The sequence below is a fragment of the Malus domestica genome, chromosome 11 (genome assembly GCF_042453785.1).
Source record: "Malus domestica chromosome 11, GDT2T_hap1".
In the NCBI taxonomy this organism is placed as follows: Eukaryota; Viridiplantae; Streptophyta; class Magnoliopsida; order Rosales; family Rosaceae; genus Malus; species Malus domestica.
Window position 1 is genome coordinate 24002361 of NC_091671.1, and position 26055 is coordinate 24028415.

The window sequence follows — 26055 nt, forward strand, 5'->3', positions numbered from 1 at the left end:
CTCCCGATGGGACCATATAGTCAATTTAGTGTCAACCTGTATCACAGCCTCATAACTTGTGTTATTGCGGTTGGGGTGTGTCAGTTTGATGTGGCGTCAACTGGAGAGTGGGGGGGGGGGGGCGTATGTATTGTGTAGTGTGGGGTGTGAGGTTGTATTGGAAAATAAGTATGGTGTCTAACGATAAATTATAATTTATAAAGCATATATGGGGTGTACTAAGTAACTAGGGTATAATAAAAAGTTGTGAGGTGTGAATAAAACAATATTTTTTTTTAAACAAGCGATATTAGCTACACTAAAAGGGAGGAGTGGGCTTAGCCTCACAATGGACTAGCAATAATGTGGTTCAAATTCGCCTTTGGCAAGAATTAAACCTAATATTTCTTACTTACAAGTGAAGAGAAATACCACTAGACTGTAGTACTAAAATGCTAAAACAACCCTTTAAACATTATGAAATTAAAGTTAATGCATACAAATAAAGAAAAACTAATGAAAATGGTTTCAAAATTTTGAGTTTTAACGATAAGGACAAAATAAAGGGTAAAGTGAATAGTACCATAATTGACTTTTTTAGTGTAAAAATGTGGTTTGTTGTTAAAGTGAACAGTACTATGAGCTTTTCATTAAAGTTCCCTACAAATAAACGTTAATAAGTACACAACTTAATATTATGCGCCCTTTTTAATTTCACGCAAACTTATTTAGTTGTGTAAGATAAATATGTAGTGATGTGTATTGGAGAAAATTTGTTGTTAGCGATAGTCCAAATACCTCCCGAGAGATGAACTAAAAGTCCGTCATATTTAATAGGTTAGGAAAATAAGAAAGAGTAATGTTAGATAGACCACATATATAATACCATATTGCTATACAATTTGATGCGGCAATTCATATATGCAACTAACATTTAATAAGATAAGTTCATTAATTGACGTGTTATATACACATTACTTGCTACACTATAAGTAAATCAATATAGTACAAAATGTGATCTAATTTTTTTTAATAAGGAATATTATAAGCGTTCGAACTTTAAAATTTAACTTTTTTGTCTTCTTAGTATAAGGAAGTCGGCAAGAATTCCATGCTTGTAATGTTTGATGTTCTATGGGGAAGAACCAATCGATCAAATGTTTACCGTACATCATCCATTTCAAGGCTTCACAGATATGTATGCCAAAAGGTATGGAATCATACCTCCGAAAGCTGTGAGTTCTCTCGTATCCTTCTCCTTTTTGAGGACTTGGGGTGCCAAGTTGTGAACTTTTTCAAAGAATACACAACCATCATGGACTATGAGGCAGAAGTCACGGACTGCCTAAATATCACATTCGAAGATAGCCTCGATCTTGAGGAAAGGTTCGAAAATGACATTCATCTAGTGGGAAGGCTCATTGCAGACAACGAATCATCACAGACAATGGTCAAGGAAACCCTTAAGGCCATCTCCAACTGATGGCTGGCCAGATGGCTCGTTTTAGCCCTCTGTCCCTCCAAGATATTAATATTTTAATGAACAATACATGGCCATATTTACCTCCGTCTCCAACCGAGGACCAAAGGGTCATAGGGCTTGTTTTAGCCCTATCGCAAAAAACCGTCTCCAACCAAGGGCCATAGGGCCAAACATAATTTATTATTTAAATTTAAAAATTACAACAACTTAAATTTAAAAACAACAACAACTTAAATATAAAAACTACAACTTATATTTCAAAACTACAACTAAAATTTAAAAATGACAATTTAAATTTAAAAACTACAAATTAAATTTGAAAACAACATTAAATTAAATTTAAAAATTTTGTGAGGAATGGTGAGTGAATGGTTTACGTATTGATAGGGAAAAAAATAGAATTTTTGAGAATTAAAAAAAAAAAGCCCAAAAAACCTAAAAAAAAAAAAGTTTTGAATCCAACGGTAACTGGCGCCAGCTAGCCGTTGGATTCAAAATTCTTTTTAAGAATTCCTGTCGATTATAACCGACAAGAATACATATATTGTATTTAATGTAAATGTATTACTGTTGGTTATAACCGACAAGAATACATTTATATTAAATAATATAAATGTGTTCCTGTCGGTTATAACCGACAGGATTAAGCGGTTTTCTGGCCAGCCCTCCAGCCCTCTCCGATTCTATGGGGCCCTCTTAAATTCCACAGCCCTCTGACCTAGACCTCGGTTGGAGATGGTTTTCGGGTTATTTTCGGCCCTCTGGCCCTCTAGACCCTTCGATTGGAGATGGCCTAAGTTAGCACGGAACAAGATGGGTATGGTGAGGGTTCTATTAACTAAAGTGAAGATTTACGCCATTACTGTAGGAGAGGAGGCTGTGGCAAGGAAAATTATGGAAGGAAACCCATGGTTCATCAGAGATTAACCTTTTCTGTCAAACTATGGCCCTCCAACCACTCACTCGACAACATCGAGCTTGATCGAGCAATTTATTATATCCAAGCTCATGGGATTCTAAGGAATTTCTGTACAATGAAGAACGCTCGAAATTTGGGATAAAAAATTGGTTTTGTCTTGGAGGTTGAAGACCCTATGGAGACTCGATTCCAGGGATTCTCATGCCTAAGGGTAGATTTCGATGCGAACAAGCCCTTAACCACTAATTTCTTTGCCACATGCCCAAGATTAGGTTCCTATACCATTCGATTAAGGTATGAAGGTCTTTGAATTTTTTGTTATAAATGTGGTTGACTTGGTTACTCAACTCGAGCAGTTGCCCTCACCTTGCTCCTCTATTACCTTCTAGCGAGAATAGGTACAATGGGAACCACAGGGTTGAACCCTCATCCAAAGCACCGAGAAAGGCCGCTCTGATGGGTGGTGCCAATGAGTAACACTGGAGATGTAAATGGAAGGGTAACGATGGTGGTTTTTATGGTCTACCAGAAGAGGAGATGGATATTCAGACGAACATGTGTTTGGCCAAAAGAAAACCAGATGAGCTAGGAAAAATTCTTGCGGTACGATCTAATAATTCTCTGCAGACTTGGTCTCCCACGATGACACGGTCTCCCACACTCTTCCTGCAGGGATGAGTCACAATTCAAAACATACCCTCACCACACGATTAGACAAACGGCCAGATTATGGACACATATGGCATGCAGATATACGGTACACTCACAATTGTTGTTAATGAGCTATCCTTGGAAAAGGATTGGTTTGATCCCAGAAGAATACCCCATTGAGGAAAGTTCAAACAGGCCCAACCCAGTTTAGAGTTCACAATCATGGACTTCTTCCCACCTCAAACCAAGTTTAATGAAGTGAGTCCTGAAAGCCTTAATATGGCATCTCAATTTATCAAACAATCCAACGGTGGTGAGGGAGAGAATATCGCAGCTTTAACTCTACCAGCTAGAAAACAGAGTCGCTGTTAACGCTTAAGAGTGAGCGTCCCCTTCATCTTTCCAACCTGAAACCCAAGGGATCTAAAGCTATTTTAATGAACTTCTCTATATCCATCAGAAGGAAGATGGCTTAGTGAGACTGATAAGTCAGGTTCTCGCATTACACAAGGCGGTGGTGGGTTCTCAAGTACTCCAAACACTTGGATCACAACTCAATTAGAGGGTATAAAGGAGCGATTGGACAGGGTGCTGGTGACATCCAAGTGGAAAGAGAAATTCATCAATGCTTCAGTGACTCATCTTGACCTTAGTCAGTTAGATCATATTCCCCTTTTTCTATCAGTGGATGGGTAAATGGCTAGGCGTGGTGGTAGAAATGTTGATCAGGGAATCGAAAATATTAAAGGTCTAAAAGTTGACACAATTGGGTTAATGATGATCAGGGAAACTGATAGGAGCATATTTATGCGCCTTAGTTAGCTAGTTCTTATGCATTTATGTTGTGTTTTCTTAGTTAAGTTAGTCTTTTAAGCTATTTTCATGTGTTTTCAGGTTTTAAGGACAAAGTAAGCAAAAAGATGCAATTTGGAGCATTTTGGAGCAAAATTGAGCTAGAATGGAGCTCATGCATGTGGAGCACAAAGAATGGACGAATTTGAAGGATTGAAGAAGCTAGGGATGTGTTTCAAAATTGAAGAATTGAAGATGCAAAGTTTCCTAATTGAAGTAGGAAAGTGCTTAATTGAAGATGAAATCCTAGTCAACAATGGATTCCTAGTTGAAGAAAGATTCCTAATTGAAGAATGATTCCTAGTTGAAGTTGGATTCCTAGAAGATTGAAGTTTCCTACTCAAACAAGGTTTCCTACTTGAAGAAGGGAAGTTAAAGCCAAAGAATCAGCTCAAGTGAAGAAACCTTATCCAAAACATTATCCAAACCTTATCCTATCCTATCTTATCCTAATCCTAATCTACCTATATTTCAGCTACTTGGGAGGATTCCTAACTATATTAGGATGCTTAAAATTAGATTTCTAGAAGCCCTTATCCCTTCCTAGTTTGGTGTCGCACCTTATCCTCCCATTCCCTTTGGATTTCTGATTTGTTTTCCTTCAAGGATTGTGTTTTATTTTCCTATGCAAATTAGGCCTTTAAATCCTTTCCTTTGCTACCTAGGGGCTGTGATTTTCAGCCTATATATATGTAGTGCCGCACCCTTTCATTCTCACCACCCTCTACCAGATTTTCACTACACCATTCACCCAATCATCCCTCTTGTGCCGTGAGTTTGCAAAGGAGAAGGAAGGAGACTCTTGGAGCCGTGCATGCCATTCAAGGAGCTTGGATTGTTGGAGCGTTTCTAGGTGTTTTCTATCTTTATGTCAATGTTTAGATTTATTTATCTTTGTTTATTTGCGAACATGAGGAACTAATTTGTTTATAGTTAGAGGGGAATTCAAAGCCATGATCATATGTTTTATATGATTTGATTTCCTCTAGTTATGATTTCATAAATCGTGAATGTGGTTTACTTATCTATTTGATTGATAACTTGTTCTTGTGTGTTAATTCAGGATGCATACTTAGTTCGCATGCATGAATTTGATGCTAGAGTATAAGGGAATTTCACCTAATCATTATTAACTTATATTCATAAGTAGTAAAAGTCGCTAGTCACGATTGTGTTAAGTAAATCCTTGGCTAGAGTAACATGCGTATTCCATAGTTATGAATGCCTCGTCAATGTTTATGATTTCCATTGAACTTAATGATCTTTGATATGTGTCTCTATCATGCGTATTCCATAGTTAAGGTCCTTGATAAGAATAATTTGGTTGTAATGCGTATTCCATTCAATTCAATGATTCTAGGGAAATCTGAGAGTTAATTGGTGCAATCTAGTTAATTTGGGACATTGTCATTCATGGTTTGTTGAAGGAGTAACTAGAAATCGAGTCGTATGCATATGTTTCATGTGTGGAGAAGGAACCCTCTAACTAGCCTTTCACCATTCTTTTTCATCCAAAATTGTTTTTGTTAAGTTTGTTTTTAAAGTTTATGTTTTAAAGTCCAATTTCGTCAAAACCAAACCCCTTACTTTTAAGTCTTGTTTTTAGAGTCAAAACTTGTTTCCTTTAAGTCTTTTGAGTCTTTGAAGTTCTATTTTCGTCCAAATCACTTGTTAGGTCTAGAATTGAGTCTTTTTTATTGTTATTTGTTGTTTTGAGTGTTTTGAGTTAGTTTTGAGTCTATAGAGTCTAGTTTAGTGTTTTTGAGTCTTATTTGTGTTGATTAGCATCCCTAGTTAATCCCCGGTCTAGAACGATCCCTACTTGCATCATTACTACAATTGTCATCAATAGGGTTTAATTTGTGTGTTAAGTTAATTTTCGCATCAGAAACGTATTGGTAATCCAGATCCTGAAATACTCAGTTCTTATTAGCGCCAAGATGAAACATTAAAGGTCTAGAAGATGGACGTAATCCTGATCCTGAAATACTCGAGTCTTCCATCGAAGGGCAAATACACAAAGATCAAAAAATCGCGTTAAAGGTCTAAAATATGAAAATGGAACTTGGGTTAAGGATGATCAGGGAATTGAAAACATAGTGTTGTACTATTTTGAGGACATATTTTGTTCTTCTCAAAGTGATGGCGGGGAAGAGGTCCTCAATTCAGTTAGGAATAAAGTAACGCTAGAAATGAGAGTGCAACTGGATTTGAGCTTTTCTGAGGAAGAAATTAAGGTAGCAATTTTCCAAATGCAACCATAAAAGGATCCTCGACCAAATGGCATGACGCCTTTCTTTTTCCAGAAATTCTGGCCTATAGTTGGGAGGGACATCACGCAAGCTATTCAATATTTTCTTACCTCTGGAAAATTATTGAAGCAAGTGAAGTATACTCATGTGGCCTTGGTTCCAAAACAAAAATTCCCTCAAGATATGGCACAATTGCGGTCGATTAGCTTATGTAGTGTGGTCTTCAGGATTGCGTCTAAGGTTTTCACTAATTGGCTCAAGTTGGTGCTCCCTTTGATCATATCACAAACCCAAAATGCTTTCGTGCCAGGACCAAACATATCATATAACACCATCATTGCTTCAGAAATTGCCAACTATATGTTTCGAAGGCAACGAGAGAAGAACGGCTTTTTGTCATTGAAATTAGACATTAGTAAAGCCTATGATTTAATCAAATGGAAATACCTTCAAGGAATTCTGGAGAAATGGGGTTCTCAACCAAGTGGATCAGGTTGATGATGGTGTGTGTCTCAACTGTATCTTACTCGATTATCTTCAATGGTACCTCATGTGGTTATATAAGGCCATCCATAGGATTGAGGCAGGGTGATCCTGAAGGAAATATTTGTGTTAACATGTTCATTTGAGCAACATCTATTAGCATGCAATTAAAAATTAAAGGCGGAATCATGCTTGCATGCACTCAAAAACAAAACATTACCCATGAAATTCAAAGCCTAGTAGATTGGTGAACCAATACTCAACTCAAAACAAAGTGAGTTGAAATTTATACCATTGTAGATTCCTCTTTGCATAAGCAAAGGCTAATCACGCAAAGAGAGGGCCTTCATTCCTTGCTTCTTAAATCTATGGATTTGGATGGAAGAATAGGATTCTCCAAGTTCCCAAAATAGAGAACCTCTAAGTCTCCACACCAAGGTTAGATTGGAGAAGAAATGAATGACCTTGGAGGAGTTGGTTTGCTAGCAAATCCCTCCAAGGGGGCCGGCCTCCTAGAGAGAAAAGGAGAGACATGTTCTCTCTAACTTTCTCCAAAAGAACCCTTAATGAATTTAGGCTATAAAGTCCTTTATATAGTCCCTTCAAATAAGTGACCTAAAGAACCAAAAAGCCATTCTCTCTAACATGGCCGGCCATAAGGGTTTTATTGTGCTTTTGGGCCTTTGTGAATTAAGTTGTCATACAACTTAAGTCAATGGGCTTGACGTTCGAAGTCCATTGGGCCTTGAGGCCCAAAACTAACCCTTGGTCTTTTAACGAACTTTATTCGTTTGATTAATTAACATATAAATTAATCCTTGCCATAAATTATTAAATAATTAAACCATTTAATTATTTTTACTCATCTTCATTGTTTCTTCAATCTTCACCTTACACGGTGTACGATCCATTAGGTTCCTTTTAGCGAGGCAGTGGGCGATTAAAACCATTTCAAATCGATTGTGAATTGAAACTTACTTTCAATTCTCCCTTTAGTGATTATACACGTTTAGGGCTTCCATAAACCATGAGTAACACCTAGCAGCATATCATGGTTACCCAAGCTAATCAGAAAAGGTGGAGAACCTATTTAGTTTAGGATTACAAATGCAATACGGTCTTTCTCTAATACAATACTCTTGACCACATTGTTTGGTTTGATAATTTATTCATGTCTACTATCCAATGTGATTCGTGTGCTTATATGATTACCTTGAATGTGATTTGGAACACCTTCCTAAATCTCATTCATACTCTGATTAGAGATTTTCAATCATATCATAGAGTATTCTCCCTCAAACGATTTGAAGGTTAGAGATCCCTTGTTGCGCATTCACTTGCCTCCACGGCTAAGTGGCTTAACCCCAACGATGTCGTGGACACCCGCGGATGGGGTGACTTTGACATAATCAAAGATCAAGAACTTAACCACAAGACAACTGTGATGCCTCAGGTCAAAGGATTACTTTGCATTATCCCAACCATGAGTTCTCATGTGACATGAATATGAGAACTCTTCGTTGATCGTGTTCAGTGAACTCATTCTCTATTGAGCAACTACTTACTTGTCTTGATATCACACACACCAATGACTCGAGACTAGTCACTCTCCCTGAGAGAAGACACAACACGTACTGATCTTAACGGACTGTCAATGCCCAATTGGTAATCCTATGATCAGGAACGTTTTGGATGTGTCTACGAAAGAATGGTCTCATGAATCTAACTTCTTTAGATTGCATTCTCCCAATCACATATTCCTTGGACTTATCGTTTAAGCATATAACATTTATATGAGACGGCTCAAACAATAACCTTTGCCCTTTATATTTAAACTACGTTAGTTTAACTTGTGAAATGTCCGTAAAGTATCATCATATGATTGGTTTTAGGGCACATTTCCAACAATCTCCCACTTGCACTAGAGCCAATCAGCGTGGTCATCAGTGATGATACCTCTTCTGTAGTCATTTCATTAATGGCTGAGTAGTAGGCCTAGACAATGGATATCTATATGTTATCCATAGAAGCAACCTTGAGAATAACGACGTCACCATTATACATGATTCTCAATCATGTGGTTCAATCTCTCATTTGAGTTCAGATCTTGATGAGACCTTGATTCCCTGGCTTGAGCTATCGCCCCATTAGTGTCATAGTGTCAGTACACTAGATACACTTTCTGGTTGGAACCGAATAGAGAGTTCATAAATGAACTTTCCCATCCAAACAACATTGTTGTAAACTTCTATATGGCAATATATTTTGCATTCATAATGGAACACACTAAAGTCATTACTTTAATGTTTCCATCCAAATATCTCTTTAGTTATAATAAAGAGATATCCGTTTATCTCTTCATTCATAATGAAGAAACATCCAATGATGGATTAGATTCATAATCTAATACATTTACGCTTCCATTACGTTACTCTAATTCTTCCTCATTCTTTGAGAAATCTATCCTCTAGTATTTCTTAAATACTTAAGGACTTACTTGACAGTTGCCATGGTTCTGATCCTGGGCTTGCACTGATATCGTCTTGTACCGTTCTAGGTACAACTCATATCAATGTTTTTCATACAATATGAAATACATAAATCACCTTTATGCGTATGCATAAAGGATTCTATTTACGCATTATTTCTTTGGGAGTCAAAGAGTACGTTCTCTTTGAGAAGAGCAACTTCTTAGTCTCACTAGAGTTGTCCTTCTAATTGAAGTTTATCATCATATGAGAAACTTCCTAGCATCTATTGTCTATTATTAGGGATTGATATAATCCAATTATATCATGAAATATATCATTATAGATTTCCATCCCATGTATATAGACTATATCTCCCATATACATTCTATCTTCATATAATGTTTTAAAGTCATAACTTTAACGAAGAAGAATTCTTTTCATTTCCAAAATTAATATATCAAATATATATTTAAATTTTAGGAACATGATTAACTCTCACTAATCTTTTGTAAACCTAGTAAACAAAAGATTCATTTTCATCTTTATGAGAAATCAAACGATTTGATCCTTTTCTCATAAGATTCTCATAGCTCCCACTAGCTTGCTTAGATTCATGATGGATGGATCTCTACAAATTACATGTCTTGTGATTCATAGTTTTAGACATATATTATTAAGACTATCTTAATAATGGTTTCGGAAACCCATATTATGTTCAAACATTGAATCACCATTTAGTTGTAGCTAGCTATCTTCGAATTAATTGAAACCAAGACTACGTCAAAGATGGTTTCTTCAAAGTCAACCATTCTTTTGATTGTAGTTACCTTAAGCTACCAATTAGCTTATGAAGGTTTCATTATTTCGGGTCAAATGGTACTTTACCATTTCCTTGAGTATATATCGTATATACACTCAATGTAGTCATAAGGATTTTCATTCTTATTTCTTTCGAATTAAGAGGTGCAACTCTATGACATAGTCATAAAGTTCAAACCATTCAACTGAGATGGTTTATAAATCCTTCTCGACTACCTTGGAGCTTTTGGTATAGGAACTAGGTTGTTATATTTGTTGATTATTATCTTGTCTTTCAAAGAACCCATTCTTTGAGTTCTATCTCTCGTTCATTTGCGCTTACGCAAATCACATTGTAGGATTACAATGAACTACCCAACAAAACAACATTTGTTAGTTGGTTTATAGAAGCGATATCCAAAAGTTAATTTAAGGATATCCCACAAGATTGTTATCAAACAAATATTGCTTATTAGCACACAACCCCAAATCTTAACATGCTTAAGATTTGTCTTTCTTTCCAACTACATCTTATGGAGTTATGAAAATTTTGGAAGATCTTCTAATTGACAATCATATTGTCTTAGAAGTATATATCTTATATATGGGTAATAGATAACATCTAACGAACTAAATCTTATTCGAGTTCGTTCTTCTCCTAATGGAGAAATTTATTATCTTATGATGCTTCTTTCCTTGATATCTTTCAAGGAAACTCATCTAAAGTGTTACCTTTCCTTGGATCAAATCTAATGAGGTCAATACTTTAGATGTCTTACTCATCAACTTACATTTCTTGAATTCTTTGAAACCTTTTGCAAAGTATTCGAACTTGTGTTTATTCAAAATAAACTATAGTCCAACCAAGAGTGATCTTCGGTGAATGTCATACAACATGAGTAGTATTATGTTGTGGACAAGTGCCACTAACATCTAAGTGAATTAACGTCAACAACTTTGTGATTCTTTCTTCTTTCCAAAAGAATAAAGATTCGAACATTTCACCTCTATACAATTTTAACAAGAAGGTATTGGATCCGGATCTTACGATCCAAAGCATCCATCTATGACCAACTCGTAATTTATGTTTTAGAGGTATCACAACTTTGTTGGGATTAGTCACTACCTTGAAACCTTTTGGGTTTTAAGCATCATTATGTTCTAAATAGTTAACACTACCATATCATCTCTACTATAGAGACAATCAATTAGATTACAATAATCCAATCATTAATTAATAAAGAACAATGTTTTGTCAAACAAAACATTCATCCATCTCTACTATAGTGACGGAATTAAGTTCCTTAAAATTGGAATGTAAAGACAATCTTTGGTTTTTCCAATTTCTTTTGGTAGTTCATATGAGGAAGTAAGTACTATCTGCTTTTGCAGAGATCTATATTTTATTCACGTTCCGAATGTGAAGCACCTTTTCTTCTCTCATATATCTTCTACTTCTTATTAGTCACACTTTCACAACGATTGTAAAACATAGTTACTAATACGGAATCAAGCATTCAAGTAGAAGAACCAACTGTTTTGAACTATTCAAGAACAATTTACAACACCTTCGAAAGGTGTGTTCTTGACATTTGCAAGACATTTCATGCAAATACCCCTTCCAATGTCCATCCTTTCATAAAGAAAGTTTGTTCCCTTGGAGTTAATTTTATCTTCTTCATTTGACTTCTCATTTGACTACAATAGTCATGGTCCCTAAACTCCCACTATCTCTCTTGAAACTTATTTCAATTGTGTTATACACATCAAACGATTTGGAGAGTGTGTGGTTATTGTTCACTATATAGTTTACAATAAACTTAGTGAACCATTAGGATAGGGACATAAAGGTGAAGTCCTAACCTATTTTTCCGTCTCTAGAAGTGGTTTAACACTTCAACACTCAATGATTCAAAATCACCATAAGTCCATGTTGATGGACTATTTTTGTCAACCAACCATTATGTTCTAAACATAATTACAAACTTTCAAGAGTTGTTCAAGGCAACTCTCATTTCTTCATACAACAATTTGTAAGTGAAGAATCATGGCACATAAAGTGTCCATGCCATTGTGCTTTCTTCTCAAGTTCTTTGTTCATTTAACAAAGAAAACAAGCACTAGTGTTTGCATTGACTAAGGGTTGTTCAAAGCAACTCTTATTTCTTCATACAACAATTTGTAATTGAAGAATTATGACATTAAAAGTGTTGTCCTCTTTATGATAGACTTTTTCTAACATATTCTTCTAATGATACATTATCAATAGGAAGATTGTGAGGATGAGACTACTTAGGTACATTTACAAGCCATTAAAGACAATCTATGGTTTTGTAGTACCAAGTCCGGAAACTAAAGCTTTCGGCTTTTATTTGTCAAGTGTTGGATAGCGTTTGCAAATATATTGGTAAATAAATACATAACGAATATAAATTGATTGATTTTAAGCCATTTGATCCGGGTCTTTAAATCAAATAGCACCACCCACTATTTTTGGCAAATTCCATATCCCTCATTGGAATTCGAGAGTTTTGGAGGAAACTCTTAGTAGGGTATGGGAGACTCACTACTACCAAGCCCACCTCACAATGATATGATGTTGGCTAGCATTAATAATAATGAGAGAGTACGCTTACTCATTTGCATCTCTTGCAAGTACCCATCTTATTTGGCCTCTAGAGAATGTTACCTCACAATGATATGATGTTGGCTCCATTCCTCTTAGTTAAGTTCTTTTCCACCATGCCGGTTTAGAAAGGGGTTCAAGTATGACCTCACAATGATACGATGTTGGCCACACTCGTTGCCTACCTTAACCTCATCAAATGTTTTAAATAAACTCCTCCTGAGTATAAGCATGCACTTTGCACTTCCCCATGATAGGGTGAAGGCGGTGTACAAGTCATAAACGATTGGAGTCTACCATGGTGGAAGGCCATGAAAGAGTGTTCAAAGCACTCTCATGCTTATCAAACTTAATAATGGTTTGGTTTGAGGGTTTTAGGTCTCATCACATATAAATATTCATTTTAATCTTTATTAAAACAATTTTGGTCCTATTACAACTATTGGTCCATTTGATTGTTTTTAGTTGTATATAATACTCCCACTATGCTTATAAAACGGTTTTTAAAGCAAAAGTATATGATACTACTAACATAACCTTTTGCATTCATTTGATGGACTATATAGTTGCCTTAGGGCCTTAGGATGACTATGAACCTTTGATTAGATTCAACACGAGCCTTGTGTTGAATCTCGGTCTAGGGATGGTGATTGATTTTAGTTACGCGTTTAATCACATTAAGGCGTGTTGTCTTAGGGGCGTTGGACCCAACTACTTCATTTTCATGCATATCATATAAAGCAAGAAAGAAGTACTTCAAAGTAAAGGTGAGCTTATGCTCATTACAACATTTGAACAATTCAAATTACTTTAAAGTAAAGAAGAGCTTAAGCTCTTTTACAACATTTGATCAAATCGAATTACAACCAAAATCTAATCTACACATTCCCATGGTTCAAACAAATTTGAAACGGCCTTTCACATAGCTCAATTATTGTAGGCTTAGGTTCATAATCACCCTTTAATTAATTAACACTTTAACTAATTAAATTGAATGCAACATTTTCATTTGGTTTTTGTATCCATAAAATTGATTTAAATGGAGCTAAATAAAATGAAAATCCAATTCTCATTTAAAGAGACAAAACAATTTTGTTCTCAACCTAATTTGGGCCATCATGCAATAACCACAACTTTTTGGGCTATATTGCGAAAACACAAACTTTTGGGGTCACTTTGTAAAAACACAAAAGTCCACTACTTCATGTAATTACAACTAGAACCCAAAAATTTCAATAAATTCAAAACTTCATTAAAGGAACAAAACAATTTGTCCTTTAGCGTTTTTATGCCTTAACGTCAAAATGTAAACTTTCGGGTCAAAATACAAATACACAAAAGTATCAAAACTTTATGTAATTGCATAAAAGCCCCAAAAATACCCTATTTTAATAGGGTGGCCGGTTTTAGGGAGAAAATAAAGTGGATATAAGTCCACAAAAATTTGGAAATTTTTCAACAAAGTCATAAAGCCTTGCAAGATATTTGTGACATAAATTCTTGCAAGTGGTGTGTGTAAAAGGAAATTAATCCTTTCACACCCACCAATATTTCTTACACATTTAAATAAATATCTAACACATTTAAATATAAGATAAATCACTAAACAAAGACTTTATGAAATTATCCAAAACTTTGAATCAAAACATCAAACCTTTTTGTTCTTGGCAAGAACATCAAGAACAATGAAGAACATCCATGAAAACCCATAAGAGCTCGATGAATGTTTTCAAGCAATAAAACTCAAATTTTCACCATTCAAAATGGGGCTAACATCCTAGGGTACTTAGGGGTTGCAAAAGTCACTTTAAAACACTTTTAACAAGTCAAACAAGAACCCAAAAAATCACCCTTTGGATTTGGCCGAAAATCCCCAAAAACTTGGCACCAAATTTTAGCTCTAATATTCATGCTCATATGAACTACATCTACAACATTTGAGATGGCAAATTTTCTAACAAAATTTACATTCAAAGAAACAAGAATAAAGCTTGTAACATATTACAACTTTTAAATCAAAACTATGAAATACAAAACCCAAAAGGATTCACCAACTACTAGACCTAGGCTCTGATACCACTTGAAGGAAATATTTGTATTAACATGTTCATTTGAGCAACATCTATTAGCATGCAATTAACAATTAAAGGCGGAATCATGCTTGCATGCACTCAAAAACAAAACATTACCCATGAAATTCAAAGCCTAGTAGATTGGTGAACCAATACTCAACTCAAAACAAAGTGAGTTGAAATTTATACCTTTGTAGATTCCTCTTTGCATAAGCAAAGGCTAATGACCCAAAGAGAGGGCCTTCATTCCTTGCTTCTTAAATCTATGGATTTGGATGGAAGAATAGGATTCTCCAAGTTCCCAAAATAGAGAACCTCTAAGTCTCCACACCAAGGTTAGATTGGAGAAGAAATGAGTGACCTTGGAGGAGTTGGTTTGCTAGCAAATCCCTCCAAGGGGGCCGGCCTCCTAGAGAGAAAAGGAGAGACATGTTCTCTCCAATTTTCTCCAAAAGAACCCTTAATGAATTTAGGCTATAAAGTCCTTTATATAGTCCCTTCAAATAAGTGACTTAAAGAACCAAAAAGCCATTCTCTCTAACATGGCCGGCCATAAGGGTTTTATTGGGATTTTGGGCCTTTGTGAATTAAGTTGTCATACAACTTAAGTCAATGGGCTTGACGTTCGAAGTCCATTGGGCCTTGAGGCCCAAAACTAACCCTTGGTCTTTTAACGAACTTTATTCGTTTGATTAATTAACATATTAATTAATCCTTGCCATAAATTATTAAATAATTAAACCATTTAATTATTCTTACTCATCTCCATTGTTTCTTCAATCTCCACCTTACACGGTGTACGATCCATTAGGTTCCTTTTAGCGAGGCAGTAGGCGATTAAAACCATTTCAAATCGATTGTGAATTGAAACTTACTTTCAATTCTCCCTTTAGTGATTATACACGTTTAGGGCTTCCACAAACCATGTGTGACACCTAGCAGCATATCATGGTTACCCAAGCTAATCAGAAGAGGTGGAGAACCTATTCAGTTTAGGATTACAAATGCAATACGGTCTTTCTCTAATACAATACTCTTGACTACATTGTTTGGTTTGATAGTTTATTCATGTCTACTATCCAATGTGATTCGTGTGCTTATATGATTACCTTGAATGTGATTTGGAACGCCTTCCTAAATCTCATTCATACTCTGATCAGAGATTTTCAATCATATCATAGAGTATTCTCCCTCAAATGGTTTGAAGGTTAGAGATCCCTTGTTGCGCATTCACTTGCCTCCATGGCTAAGTGGCTTAACCCCAACGATGCCGTGGACACCCGCGGATGGGGTGACTTTGACATAATCAAAGATCAAGAACTTAACCACAAGACAATTGTGATGCCTCAGGTCAAAGGACTTCTTTGCATTATCCCAACCATGAGTTCTCATGTGACATGAATATGAGAACTCTTCGTTGATCGTGTTCAGTGAACTCATTCTCTATTGAGCACCTACGTACTTATCTTGATGTCACACACACCAATGACTCGAGACTAGTCACTCTCCCTGAGAGAAGATACAGTACGTACTGATCTTAACGGACTGTCAATGCCCAATTGGCAATCCTATGATCAGGAACGTTTAGGATGTGTCTACGAAAGAATGGTCTCATGAATCTAACTTCTTTAGATTGCATTCTCCCAATCACATATTCTTTGGACTTATCGTTTAAGCATATAACATTTATATGAGACGGCTCAAACAATAACCTTTGCCCTTTATATTTAAACTATGTTAGTTTAACTTGTGAAATGTCCGTAAAGTATCATCATATGATTGGTTTTAGGGTACATTTCCAACAGATCCTCTGTCACTATACATTTTCCTCTTATATGTTGAAGGATGTAGGCATTAATTGAGGTGAAAGAACGATCTAGGGTTTTAAAGGGTATCTCGATTTGCCTAGAAATCCCTTGATAAACCACTTACTATTTGTTGACAATAGTTTGCCTTTCTACCGTGCCAACAGGCTGAATGTTAGCAAATTATTGAAGTTTTCCAATCTTATGAAAGTTCCTCTAGAAAAAAAAAAGTTAATTTAGCCAAAAGCAAGGTATGCTTTAGACGTAACATAAAGAGACATGAGTAATTTAGGTTGGCTGCAATACTGGGTGTTCTTTGGGTTGACATCTAGGTTGGCTGTAATACTGGGTGTTCTTTGGGTTGACTGCCATGCAAAATATCTAGGCATGCCGACCTTCGTTGGGAGAAATAAAAGTCGTCATTTTTTGCTACATTAAGGGATGCGTGTGGAAAAGACTTCAAAGTTGGAAAGGTAAACTTCTCAATGCAGCAAGGAAAGAAGTTCTGGTCAAGGTCATGGTTTTATCCATCCTTATTTACACCATGAGTTATTTCTTGCTACTGAAACAGTTATGTGAGGATCTGAACATAATGATTGCCTTCTTTTGGTGGAATGGAAATGAAGGGGAAAACAAACTTCACTGGTGCTCTGGGGACAAGTTATGCATACCAAAAAAATGAGGGGGACTTGGGTTTCGGAATCTATATGCCTTCAATATGGGCATGCTCGCCAAACAAGGATGAAGACTTATTACCCAGCCTCATGCCTTGGTGGCAAGAATGTTGAAGGCTAAGTACTTCCCTAACGAAAACTTCTTAGATGCACAGCTCAAGTCATGTGTGTCATACTGTTGGAAGAGTATATGCACTGTTCATCAAGTTATTCGACGTGGCTCAAGGTGGCAGATAGGTGGTGGCCATTTAATTAGGATATGAAAGTATCCTTGGATTCCACTTCCTTCCACCTTTTTCTCCTAGGCCGGCTTGATGTAATTTGGAGATGGTCAATGAGCTCACCCATCCTATTACTATGTCATGGAATCATGAGTTGATGCGTTCTCTCTTTTCTAGCATGTAGGTGGACTTAATTAAATCAATCTCATTAAGTTTTCATTTCTGGCTTATCTGAGCTGGCACTATGAGAAGAAAAGGAAATTCACGGTTAGGAATGCATATCACATTGCTAGATTAGGGATCCAACCAACGAACAATGGTGCTTCATCCTCGTTTACAGTTGTTTCACAAATTTAGCTCAAGGTTTGGCCGGCCAATGTCCCACCAAAGGTGAAAGTGTGCATCTAGAGGCTTGTGCAATAATTTTATCCCAAGTAAGGCAAATCTTGTTGCTCATCACATTGCTACTAATTCATCCTATGTAGTGTGGAACTTTTATGAGGAAACAACTGTTCATATCTTGAAGGATTGCCCTTATGCCAAATGTGTATGGATGACTTCACATTTGGGCGTACGATTGTGTGATTCTGCTCCTACTTCTTATATGGTATGGATTGAGGAAATCAGTGAAGTACTTCCCCTTAGTGACTTTGATTCATTTCTTATTCTTTGATGGGCTTTATGGGGAGCAAGAAATGAAAAACTTTGGTCAGACAACATTAAGCCAATGGACATATGTGCTGCTAAGGTTTTCTATCACTAGCAGGAACTCATTTCTACTACTAAAGCTCAGTTAGGAGTCAGAACTCGATTTCAAACACCCACCAGGTAGTTGCCTCTGAGCGCTGGGTTAATCAAGACGGATATTGAGGTGCATGGAAACATGATTTGAGGGTGGCAGGTTATGGAATCATTGTTCGGGAAGACACAAGGAACTTTTTAGCGGCAAAGTGTGGCTAATTTGTGGATGTTTTCTCTCGTTTTTAAGCAGAAGCTATGGCAGTCAGAGAAGGCTTGATTTGGGCAATGGAAAGGGGGTTTTAAAACATTCATTTTGAGAGTTATTCGCTTCAAATTATGGAAGCGTTGAAGGACTCATCCATTAACTTGTCCTCAATTGGGCAAGTTCTGAAAGATATAAAGGTGTTACCCATACTTTTTCCACAAGCTAATGTTGCTGCCCATAGGCTCGTACAATTCACTCTTTCCTATAGTCAAATTTGTATACAGTAGGAGTCTCCTCCAAGTATAGTCCATGATTTACGTGTTGACAAGAGTTTGGTACTGTAATTGGCTTATGTAATGATCTTTTGTAACGACCTTATATAAGGGCTTTTATTAATGAATATGCTATCATTTCCTTTAAAAAAATGGAGGGGTTTATTGGTATATGGGGTCTTATATTCAATACTACATTGTTAAGATAAATTTTTCACTATACGACATTGTATTATTAAATTGGAACATCACGTGACGTGAACTCGTTCTATATAAGTTGCTCTCAAAATCAATATATTTATCTGACAACAAACCTGTAGCCATGTATGGCTGTAACGCGGGTTGTAAGTTTGCATTCCTAAAATGAAGTAAATTAAGCTATGAGCTTGCAGTATGTGGAGCTTTCTATCGTGGATGGCTGGTATTGGTTCCACTCGATTGAATTCTAACGCTGAAATTATTGGTTTTTGACTTTCTCTTTTAAGATTCTCTCTCCGTCGCGAGAGTTCTTCTTTTCGGTGTGAGCGTTTTCCTTTCTTGTTAAACTCTATTGTTATTGATGGCCCTAGCTATGGCTGGGGTCGGTGGCTGTTCACCCTTGCCTTCTCTTTTTTCTTTCTTCCTAATTTCTTTTACTTCATTTTCCATATGTTTGCCATCTCGATTATCATTGCCTTTCCATCTCAATTGCTGCTGATTTCATCTCTTTAAATCCCACATCAAATCCCTTTTTAACTCCATCCCTTGTGTCCATCCATTTCTATGTCTTTCAGCAACCTTTCTCTTTTGCTTCATCCTTTAACGTTTCTACCCCAACTCCAATCTGTATACACTTTTCTTTACCGCGCCTTGCAGTGCTTTCGGAAGGTGTGTAGAGCTCCGGCTAGGGTGTTTACACCACTACATTCACTCTGTTTGCCTTTATTGGCTCTATTGTTAATGGGTTACGTATTTCTATTAGTTTCTTTCGTTCCGTGGATGCGATCGGAAGGATGTTCGTTGTGGGATACATCAAACTCCATTTTCTTCTCTTTAAGAGACATGATATCTGGCAGTCGTTGGGGATGCTAACAAGCAGTGGTTTAGAGGCACTATTTTGGTGACGTTGGCGATAGTAAGAGGATAGGGTATTCTGTTGGAGTGTTTCTCTTTTTTGTCTTCAATGTAAGGCTGGGCACATGCTAGGTCGGGCCCAATTTTGAAGGGACCAAACCGGACCAGAGTGTAAAAGAAACTGGTCGGGCTTGACAGGGGATAACAAATTTTAATATAAGAACCGGACTAGGTCCACGGGTCATTGGTTGAAACGGGCCAGGTCCACAGGTCCTTGGTTTTTTTTTTCTCGAAACCACCACCTTTCTCAACGTCTTCGCCAACATTTGTCGAGGCCACCCTGTCCTCTCCTTCGACGCTAAATCCCTAAAGCCCTTGGAGTCCCAATCCTAGGAATCCCAACCTCTCAACTCCTCTACCTTCGTAGCGAAAAGCTAAGTCCATCACGATCATAAATCTGTAAAATCTGCATGAGATCGAAAAGGGTATAAGCAATGCAAATTGCCATTCACACACTAACGCCAAATACACAAAACCCAAATCAAATAATGCAAAACAATAAGAGGAAAATGAATTGTAAGGTTGAGCAACACCTTCGCCGTAGCTAAGCCAGTAACACAGAGAAACTGGTATGGCGTCTGGCTTCAGCTGACGGTTCAAACTTGGTGGCCTTCTGATGGCTCGAGCTGGTAGAATGACTTCAACTTTAAAATTCCCTAGAAATCGCACATCCACACGGAGTAGTCGTAGCTACCGAAAACAACTTGAGACCCAGTGTGATCGACGATGAGGGCGAAAATGACTTTTGTGTATCCCTTGAGAACAATCTCATTGCTCACCGGAATCCAAAACCTGTTTTCGAAATTCGCCTCCGAATCAGAATCGAAATTGGAATTAGAAAATCAAGAGATGGGTGGGAGGAGAACTGAAATCTCGCGGTGCTGATGATGGGGGTCTTCGTTGAGGAGGAGAATCGAGATATGGGTAGTGCGACAGCTGCAATGATTCTGAGTTTGATGTCATCGAGGTCGAGGAGTAGAAGACAAGTGACAGAGAGTATGTGGGTGGGAAGAGACGAGAAAGAGTCAAGTTACAGACTGGGCTGGGGGCAATGAACGGTCCGGGCTAGGGGCCCGTTTTCCCCAATCTCTGGAACTGGCCCGCCTCGTTATTTATCAGGAACTCCCCCCCCCCCGCGCCCTATTTTGTATTTGTAATTTTTTGACCCAGCCCGAACCACAAAGACCCACCCTGACCCGCGAGTCCAGGACCCGTTTGCCCACCCCTACTTCAATGTGTGCTTTGGGCCCTTTCTTGTTTTGCTTTGAGGTCTATATATTTTTCTTTATGAGTATCATGTAATTGGGCCTCTTGTGTATACCTGCTCTTTGTACTTTGTTAGCCTTTGCTCTGGAATGCTATTTCCAGTTTATCCAAAAAAAAAAAAAAGACTTTCTCTTTAGCCATCTATTATTTTGCATTTAACATGACTTTTCAGTTTGGACTCTTTTCAAAATTTGTAGAAAATATTAGTTTTGCAGATATAAAAATCTTGAACCCTAATTTGGATCTAAACATAAAATAAATTGTATGAATAATGTAAAAACTCACTTGGGCGTCAACATCGTCAATTCACATATATATGCATCAATTATCAATTCAAATATATCATCGATTGCATGCATGGCATTTTAAAACATATTTTCATATAATTGCATTTTCTGGGAAAAACAGTAGTATATAGGTAATACGAAAACAAAACTGCCCACTCACAGATATGTCGAAGGGTCGTAGCCCCCGAGCCTCCCTTAACTTTGCTCATCGTCCGCATAAGCCTCGCCTATATGAGAAGTAACCGAAATAACGTTATTTAAGCACATAATCAAAACCTTGGAAATAACTTCTCATACGTTGCTCAATTTGGGTATATGAATATACCACAGTGATCTACTCAACCTCACGAACAACCTTATAATTTTAGAAAAAATTTCCGACCACCCACGCGCCGGCGAGTGCACGGCAAGACGCGCCGCCACGCGTAAGGAACCCTAACGGTAACAGTAACGGCAGTTAGGGAATATTCCGTTAAAAATCAGCATATACCGTTTAATATAACTGACGCCGTTAGCATATTCCGTCAGACTTGACGGAATATACTCCTCCTTCTTCCTTGGTTCGCCAGAAACCGTCGCCGGTGCGGCTGCAATTCGCCGGTTTCTGGAAATTTTTCCAGGCTTCGTATTTCAGTCAATTCTTAACCATTTTTCATGAAATCTTCACCAAAATGAAGCTTACAATGTAAGAAACAAAACTTTACCAAGATTTGGACCTAAAACCTTCGAGAATTTGCCAGAGATCCTTCGATAATTCCGGCCAAACTGTGATGCTTCGATCTCGGTCTCCAGACGTCTAAATCACCTCATTCTTCCTCTTCGAGCTTCGTGGAGAGGTCCTTAAGCTCCCTATGAGCTCCAAATAACTTGAAACCTTCAATTCCACAAGCACATGAACAATACCAAATATTGGGTTCTCTGGTTCTACACAATCCCGACGTCCAAACTTCGTGAAAATGGTACTCCAAGCATCATGAGGGTGATCTAAAGCTTCCCATAAGCTCAGAATCAACTGAAACCCCCACGATCGCAAGAGTATAAACAGTGCCTTCTTCGGGGTGCTTGGGTTCTCGGGTTTTCAAAGGTTTCACGTCCAACAATTGGTATGGTTGAGTTCGCGATGACGAGAGGAAGGAGATGGTACTAATCATAAGCTCGATCTGTGCATAAATGGGTTGGTTTAAGGTTCGTCCGTACGTTTGTACGGACGTTGCAGAAAATCGAAAGGGAGAGGAGAGAGAAAAGGTCAACGGGTGGGTGAATGTGTGGTCAGTGTGATCCAGCCAACCAAGGCAAAACAACAACAAAAATAATTCAAGTCTAAGTCCCTAATTGGTTCCAAAATATTAGGGACTTAACCTATTTGTCCACATTCACAACTTAAGACATACAACGCCACAACAAAATTCATTAACCCAAGGGCAAAATCGTCTTTTCACGCCATCAAAAAATAAAATATTCCAATATTTTGGGACGGGCTGTTACATGGAGGGTACTCTGCACAGTAACATAAGTATTTTTTTTTTTAATTTGTTACTACTTTCTGTTTACCACATTATAAGTGAGTGCAAGTGTGATAGGAGCATTTTTATGCGACTTAATTGGCTTGTTCTCGTACGTTTACGTTGTGTTTCTTTAGTTATTTTAGTGTTTAAAGTCACTTTTATGTGTTTTCAGGTTTTAAGGACAATGTATGCATACATGTGCATTTTGGAGTCGTTTGGAGCAGTTTTTGTGCATCAAATGGATTGCATATGCTTGGAAGTAAGAAGATGGACGAAATTGAAGATCAAATGAGCATAGGATTGAATGATGATGTGCTCCACCCTTGCCATTACTCTTCCTTGTCGTGCAAGGAAGAGTCATTCTTTCCTAAATCTTGCATTTAAACACTTTCCTAATCTACTTTAAAGCCTTGCCACACCTTTTAGCTTATTTCCTTTAAATTTCTGATTTGTTTCCCTAAATTGTAGAAGCTTTAGACTTAATTTCTGTTTACCTAGTTAACCAAGGGTTTTATTTCCTTTATCCCTTTAAATAAACCCCTTGTTGCAGCAAACACATGGCAAAGAAAAGAATGTTGCAGCACACACATGGGAGCACACGGCATGGCAGAAATTATGGTGTGTTTTGTGGTGAAATGATGAAGCATGTGTGTGTTTTGTGGTTGAAATGATGCAACGAACATGTGTGTGTGCAACAGCAAACACATGGCAAAGAAAGCAAGCACATGGAGCACACGGCATGGGCAAAAATTATGGGTGTTTGGTGATTGAAATGATGAAGCATGTGTGTGTAAATGTAAAGGGGAAACATGACAACTCACACCCACACAAGATGCACATGCAAAGGAAATGGAGTGGTCCTCTCTCAAGCCTATAAATACCACCTCCCATATTCATCAACAAAACAGATTTTTGATCCCTTACCTTAGCCGCACCTCTCCATCACCATTCTCTAAAAATTCAGCCAAACACCACCCCTAGCCACACCACCCATCAACCCTAAACCTTTCCATACCATTCCTCATCCATTCTACACCATAAAAACCACCCAAAACCTGTTCTAAATCTCTTATGCCGTGACTATTGCAAGAAAGGAAGGAGAAGGAACATCTTGTGCCGTGCCTATGCCCAAGCCTTGGGAATGTTGAAGCGTTTCTAGGTGTTTTCTATCTTTGATTTCAATGTTTAATTTAAGTTATCTTTGTGTAATTGCGAGCATGAGGAACTAAACCCCTCTTAGTTAGGGGGTGATTCGAAACTATGTTTATGCTTACAATATGATTTGATTACATCCAGTTGTGATTCATAAGTTGTGAATTCAATTTACTTATCTGTTCGTATAAAAACTGATTTGTGTATGTTGGTTGAGAGTGCACACTTAATTTTCATGCATGAATTTGACGCTAGAATATAAGGGAGTTTCACCTAATCGTTATGAACTTATATTCACAAGTAGTGAAGGTTGCTAGTCACAATCACGTTAAGTAAATTCTTGGCATAAGTTTCATGCAAATCATAGTAACGAGTGCCTCGTCAATGCTTATGTTTTTCATAGAACTTAATGATTCTTGCTTGTATCTCTATTCTGCAATTCATGTAGGGAACTTGTAGGGAATGTTTTGGGTTGTCGTATGCAATCATCCAACCTAATAACTTGTGGAAAAACTGAGGGTTAATTAGTGCTATTCACGGTTAATTTGGGGCGTTGAGTATTCATAGTTTATCGAAAAGCAACTGGAAATCGTTTTGTATGCAAGTGTGACATGTGTGGAGAAGAACCTCCTAGCTAGCCTTCCATCCATAAGTTTCATTCAAATTCATTTACAATCTGTTTTGTTATACAAAGTTTGTTTTGTTTTCAAATTCGTCAAGAACCAATCTCCCATTTATTTCAAAATGTTAGATTAGTCAGTAATCACTTTAGTTTGTGTTTTTAAGTGTCTTGAGTCAAGTCATAACCCAATTTCGTCCAATTTAGTGTTAGGTGTTCAAAACTGCCCAGAAAGTGTTTTTAAGGCAGTTTTGAGTGTTTATTTGCTGTTTTGAATCTTTTTGTTTATCTTAATATTTTAAAGTATAGTTTTGCATTCTTTGAGTCTAGTTTAGTGTTTTAAACTTTGTTTTTACGTTTTCAAGTCAGTTTCCAAGTGATTTAGCAATCCCTCCTAATCCCCGGCCTAGAACGATCCCTACTTACATTCTTTACTACAATTGACAAAAAGAGGGTTAAATTTGTGTGTTAAGTTAATTTTCGCATCAAAGTGCTTAATAATGCCATTTGCAATGCATTTCACTTTGGATTTAGCACATCAACATCGACTTCACCTTTTGAACATGCGATCATTGGAGCATCCTAAAATTTTTAGGTGAGTTTTATGTTACTATTCTTACCCTCAATTTCATTTACTTATGTTCGTAATATGAATTCATTGTCGTTTACAAATAGGCAAACATGTCCTTTGTTTTTGTTTTATGTGGGAAAATTTTTAATTTTGTTGCAATGCATCGGTGCAGGAAAAAATGAAAAAGGAAGCCGCGAATTTTGAGAATGCCAAAACAAATGTTAAGGCCAAGGGGAAGGCAAAGGAAAAATAAGCTTCTGTTTTTATGCCTTCGAGGCACTTGATTAATGTCACGTTGCATTGAGGCATGACACCACACACGCGTGCATGGGAGGATGTTGATGAAGTATTCATCCCATTTCACGTGATCGATCACCACTAGCTGTTGGCACATGTCCATCTTGTACGTCACACCATCACAATTTATGATTCACATTTCTCAAGGTCAGGATGGGTAAAAATGAAGAAACAGCTTCCACATTTCTATTTTGAAATTCCCAGTCTTCAGAAGGTGACTGGATTTGGCAAGGCACGACCTGATTTGAGCCTAACCCATAAATCGATGGATAAACCGTTTAGCATTTATCATGTAATCAAATGTGAGTAGCAAGACAATGGGTACGTTCTTTTCTGACTTATCTTTAATTTCATTTTAAATGTCTTAAATATTGAGTGCGTTGTTACGTGCACTTGTTGTTCTGTGGTAAGGCGGCCTACGGAGTTTTATTACTTAAATTTGCTAACTACCTATCCACCTACTTGGCCATCGACGATGTTGTTCCGAAGAACCTGGGGTTTTTCAGACTAAAGATTGCGATTGAGTTCATATGAGGTAGTGCATATCTGTGAAGTCATATGGAAGCAACATTTATTTGACTAGTTTTTCTTGTTATAACAACGCAAAACATGTTGTCAAGTTGGCTTGAAGTTTTTCTGGTTATAACCAAACAATTAAGTTTCGTACACTTTGCGGTTTATTCACTTAAATGTAATGTAAATTTAGTACATAATGGATCGGTGTTTGTCTTCCCATGTAAA

At 37.2% G+C, this 26055-nt stretch overlaps 2 long non-coding RNA genes across 2 annotated transcripts; both read right to left on the bottom strand.

The window, feature by feature from the left end:
- Positions 1 to 18757: 18757 nt before the first annotated feature.
- LOC139189680 (uncharacterized) lies at positions 18758 to 20711 on the bottom strand. Its single transcript, XR_011573527.1, has 2 exons — positions 20151 to 20711; positions 18758 to 20023 (listed from the first exon to the last, which is right to left on the bottom strand). It is a non-coding gene; the product is annotated as an uncharacterized lncRNA (long non-coding RNA).
- Positions 20712 to 21215: 504 nt separating this feature from the next.
- Positions 21216 to 22303, bottom strand: LOC139189626 (uncharacterized). Its single transcript, XR_011573443.1, has 3 exons — positions 21875 to 22303; positions 21661 to 21774; positions 21216 to 21397 (listed from the first exon to the last, which is right to left on the bottom strand). It is a non-coding gene; the product is annotated as an uncharacterized lncRNA (long non-coding RNA).
- Between the last annotated feature and the right edge of the window lie 3752 nt (positions 22304 to 26055).